The sequence below is a fragment of the Mobula hypostoma genome, chromosome 4 (genome assembly GCF_963921235.1).
Source record: "Mobula hypostoma chromosome 4, sMobHyp1.1, whole genome shotgun sequence".
Classification (NCBI taxonomy): domain Eukaryota; kingdom Metazoa; phylum Chordata; class Chondrichthyes; order Myliobatiformes; family Myliobatidae; genus Mobula; species Mobula hypostoma.
In genome coordinates, this window is record NC_086100.1 from 14,829,539 (window position 1) to 14,834,972 (window position 5,434).

Genomic DNA, 5,434 nt, shown 5'->3' on the forward strand with positions numbered 1-5,434 from the left:
CGTGGATCGACATGTCAGAATGGGAATGGGATGTGGAATTAAAATGTGTGGCCACTGGGAGATTCTGCTTTCTCTGGCAGACAGAATGTAGGTGTTCAGCAAAGCGCAGTCTGCATTGGGTCTCGCCAATATATAGAAGGCCACATCGGGAGCACCGGAAGCAGTATATCACCCCAGCCGACTCAGGTGAAGTGTCGCCTCACCTGGAAGGACAGTCTGGGGCCCTGAATGGTGGTAAGGGAGGAAGTGTAAGGGCATGTGTAGCACTTGTTCCGCTTACAAGGATAAGTGCCAGTAGGGAGATCAGTGGGGAGGGATGGGGGGGAACAAATGGACAAGGGAGTCGCGAAGGGAGCGATCCCTGCTGAAAGCAGAGAGAGGGGGGAGGGAAAGATGTGCTTAGTGGTGGGATCCCGTTGGAGGTGGCGGAAGTTACGGAGAATAATATGTTGGACCCGGAGGCTGGTGGGGTGGTAGGTGAGGACCAGGGGAACCCTATTCCTAGTGGGGTGGCGGGAGGATGGAGTGAGAGCAGATGTGCGTGAAATGGGGGAGATGCGTTTGAGAGCAGAGTTGATAGTAGAGGAAGGGAAACCCCTTTCTTTAAAAAAGGAGGATATCTCCCTTGTCCTGGAATGAAAAGCCTCATCCTGAGAGCAGATGCGGGGGAGACAGAGGAATTGCGAGAAGGGGATGGCAAAACTTGTCTGAAGAAGGGAGAAGGAGAAGGGAAAGAACAATGAGTCAACACCCAGGTGTGTTAAACAAGAGGGAAGGAACAGATGATGTAATTGATGATCCATTTACGTTAACAGAAATGGTGAGAGCAATAAGAGATCGAGACCAACCTCCCCAGGGAAAGAGCTGATATGCTCTGTGATGCTAAAAAATCTAGGAGAAGGAGCACTCTTGAAGTTGCTGCATTTTTATAACAGAGTATGGGAGGAGGGAAGATTACCAAGTGCATGGAAAGAAGCAGTAGTAATTCCAATAAGGAAACCTGGCAAGGATCTGTCAAATCCCAGTTACTACAGACCAACAGCATTAACATCAAATGTATGCAAGATAATGGAAAGGATGATAACAGAAAGGTTATGGTATGAGCTTGAGAAGCGGGGAATGCTGGCAAGTTATCAGAGTGGTTTTAGAAAGGGAAGGAATTCCATGGACTCAGTGATAAGGTTAGAGACTTAAATAAGAAAGGCCCAGGCAAATAAAGAGTCAGCAGTTGCAGTGTCTTTTGACATAGAAAAAGCCTATGATATGATGTGGAAGGAAGGATTGTTAATTAAACTGCATAAAATGGGGGTTGGTGGGAGAGTTTTTAACTGGATTAAAGATTTTTTTGTTTGGTCGAAAAATTTAAGTTCGGATTGGATCAGAATTATCAAAACAATGCATTGTGGGAAATGGCACACCTCGAGGTAGTGTGATTAGCCCGTTACTTTTCATCATTATGATCAATAATGTCTTCACAAAGGTACCAGTGGATATAGGTATGCCACTGTTTGCGGACGATGGGGCCTTGTGGAAAAGAGGCAGGAACATGGAGCATATAATCAGGAAACTACAAGGAGCAATTGATGGAAGTGGTGGAGTAGGGTTATGAGTTGGGAATGTAGATTTTCAGTAGAAAAAACTCAAACTGTATTTTTCACCAGGAAAAGAATTGAGGTAGGGAAGAAGTTAAGGATGCATGGGATTGAATTAGCAAGGGTTGGATCATTTAAATTTCTGGGAGTTATATTTGATTCACGATTAACATGGGCAGACCATATCAGGAAAGTTGAGGAGAAATGTAAAAAAGTAATAAATGTGATGAGATGTTTGACTTGTGGGGAATGGGGAGCAAGTTGTTCAGCGTAGAAGAGAATGTATGTGGCTTTTGTAAGATGTGTTGGACTATGGAAATATAGCATATGGATCAGCAGCAAGGTCTCTTATAAGGAAACTGGATGTGATTCAGGCTCAGGCTTTGAGAGTGTGGAGAGTGTGCAGTGGGGCTTTTAAAACATCACCAGTATCAGCCCTACAGGTAGAAGTGGGAGTAATGCCTTTGGAACAAAAAAGGATGCAATTGATGGCAAACTACTGGGCTAATTTGCAGGGGCACAATGATTCTCACCCTGCAAAAGGAGTGTTGCAGGAGTGCTGGGAAAATGGGAGGTTTCGGAGGGAGAACTTTAGTCAGGTAGGGAAAGATACTGCTAAAGAATGTAGAGTGTTTGATCTAAGGATAAGTCCTTCAGTAGTTTATCCGATTGTAGCTCCATGGAAGCTTGTATGGCCTGACATAGACTGGCATTTGTTAGAGGTAAAAAGGAAAGGAAAATATAAAACTGATTTGGTAAGTGCATATAACTGTCATGTGGTGGAAAAGTATAGTGATTATACTCAGATTTATGCGGATGGTGCTAAGGAACCTGAAACAGGAGTGACAGGGTTTGGGGTGGCTATACCAGTGAAGGAAATTGGAATCAGCAGAAGAATATCTAATAAGTTAGGGGTGTATACAGTGGAGATGCTGGCAGTGTTGGTTGCGTTGCGATGGGTGGAGAAAGCTAGACAAGTCAAAGTGTTGATATGATCAGATTCATCCTCAGTTCTCGCAAGTTTAAGGCCTTTTCACTCAAACAGTCGGCAAGATGTACTTTATGAAGTCCTTCAGTCAGTCACAAGAATGCAAATCAGGGAGGTCAGGTAAAATTTCTATGGGTTCCAGCACATGTAGGGGTGAAAGGGAATGAGAGGGTTAATGAGTTGGCAAAGAAAGAAAATATAGAAATGCACATTAGTATCAGTGAAATAGAGATTAAGTGTGTAATCTGGGAAAAAATCAACCAAATGTGGTAAGAAGGATGGGACAGGGAGGGGAAAGGGAGGCATTTATATCAAATACAAAAGGGTGTTGCAGGTACTAGGGTAGGTAGTGGATACAGAAAGAGAGGAAACTGTGTGGACTAGGTTAAGGCTGGGGCACTGTGCATTAAATAAAACATTGAAAATGATGGGGAAACACCAGACAGGATTGTGTGAGGAATGTCAGGAAGAGGAGTCAGTCGAACATGTAGTTCTGAGTTGCAGGAAGTATGGAATACGGAGAGAGATGATGAGAATTAATCTAAGGGAATTGGGGGTGCAGGAATTCACATTAAAGTGGTTGCTAGGCATGGGTGAGAGGGTATTTTTAGCTTTCTTAAGGGGTACAGGGTTTCTTATAGGATATGATGGATAAGCAGGAATAGGGTACTAGGATGGCCAAAGATGGGAGGATTAAGTGTAGGTTAGGGTATGTGTGTGTGTGAGATTGGGTGAAGGGATTTAGAATGTAAGTCTATTGCACACTCTGGAGCAGAAGGTGGCAGTAACGCACCATTAAGCTGGGTGCCAACCGCTGTAAAACAAGAAGAAGAAGAAGAGTCAAAGCAACACGCTGGAGGAACTCAGCAGGTCGGGCAGCATCCGTGGAAACAGTCAACGTTTCGGGCGGAGACCCTTCATCAGGACTGAAGAGGGAGGGGAGTGTACCACGTGTTTATGGGGTATGAGAGATTGCAGACCCTATTTATTTTTAAATATCTTAAGGGGCTATTCCTCAGGTTTTGGTGGAGCTTCAATCCAGCGTTCCTATATATGGGGACCCAGTTTGGGTCGCTGTACTGGTTGGCTTGCTCCTGGGCCTGGCCGAGAGGGCCCTTCATGGGTCCAAGCAGCAGGCAGTTGAGGGCTTTGACCGGGACGACTGTCTGCCCCCCTCTTCTGGGGATTTGTTCGTGCTCCAGTGTCCTTGGAGAGGGAGCATGTGGCCACCATGGGTAATGTGGGGAATTTTCCAGGAACGGTGCCCTTCCACCCCCCCCCCCCGGGCAATTGAATGTTTTATAGACAGTAATAATCATATTTATTTTCAATTTGTTCACTGTCTTGTAAATACTTGATGTTTGTATTCCGTCTATTTTGTGTGAGTAAGTGCCATACCTGCGCCTATACTTCCTCCTAGTATCAGTCAGGGTCCCAAACAGTCCTTCCAGGTGAGGCAACACTTCACCTGTGAGTCTGTTGGGGTCATCTACTGTATCTGGCGTTCCCAGTGTGACCTCTTGTACCTGAATATCAATGAAGCCCAAGGTATATAGGGAGATCGCTTCGCCGAGCACCTACACTCCAACTGCCTGAAAAAGCAGTATCTCCCAGTAGCCACCTATTTCAATTCTACTTCCCATCTCCATTCCGACATGCCAGTCCATGGCCTACTCTACAACTATGATGAGGCCACAATCAGCTTGGAGGAGCAACACCTTGTATTCCATCAGGTAGCCTCCAACTTGATGGCATGGACATCAATTTCTCAAACTTCCGGTAATTGCATTCCCCCCGCCCCCCCACCATTCCCATTCCTGTTTCCCACTCACACCTTATCTTCTTACCTGCCCATCACCCACCTGGTGCTCCTCCCTTTTCCCTTTCTTCCATGGAGTATTATCCTCTCCTTTCAGATTCCCTCTTCTCCAGCCTTCTATCTCTTTCACCAATAAACTTCCCAACTCTTTACTTCACCCCCATCCCAATTTCACCTATCACCTGCTACCCTGTACTACTTCTTCCTCTTTCCCTATCTTCTCATCTTTTGTTCCAGTCCTGATGAAGGGTCTCAGCCTGAAACATTGACTGTTTACTCTTTTCCACAGATGCTGTCTAACCTGCTGACTTCTTCCAACATATTGTGTGTGTTGCGTGAATACATTTTTATAGTTACAAATAGGGCAAACTTCGAGTGCTTTGTAGTTTTCCTGACCAATGATGAATGGCGGGACCCGCAGGGCTGGAGGGCTGACTGGCCAATGACAGAGAGTGGGACTCCCCCGGCGGGTAGGCTGACTGACCACTGAGGGAGGGCTGGGCTCACCCAGTGGGTGGGCTGACTGACCAATGACGGAGGACAGGGCTCGCCTGGCAGGTGGGCTAACTGATCACTGATGAGGGCAAAGTTTGTGCTTGCTTCAGGAGCACATACAGCTATACTAAGATTGAAAGAATGCAGAGAAGATTAGCAAGGCACCTGCACGGCAATGAAATGCAAATTTGTAAGTCGTACCATTAATTTACAAGACATTATGTATGAGATAATACAAACCCTATTTAGACTTAAACCGATGGGAATCTGTATGTTTTATGTGAATTCCAGCACATGTTGGTATTAGAGGGAATGAGCAAGCAGGTAGGACTACAACTAGAGGTCATGGGTGAAAGCTGGAACATTTAAGGGAACTCAGAGGGTCGTGAAAGTGTGGAACGAGCTGCCAGCACAAATGGTGCATGTGAGCTTGATTTCAATGTCAGAACAAAGTTTGGATAGGTACGTGGATGGTAGGGCTATGGAGGGCGGTGGTCCTGATGCAATTCAATGGGACTAGGCAGTTCATATGGTTTGGTA

The 5,434-nt window shown here is 45.7% G+C and overlaps 1 pseudogene; it reads left to right on the forward strand.

Annotated features, from left to right (window-relative positions):
- Positions 1-4,989: 4,989 nt before the first annotated feature.
- On the forward strand, positions 4,990-5,104 carry LOC134346038 (U6 spliceosomal RNA; annotated as a pseudogene).
- Positions 5,105-5,434: the final 330 nt, after the last annotated feature.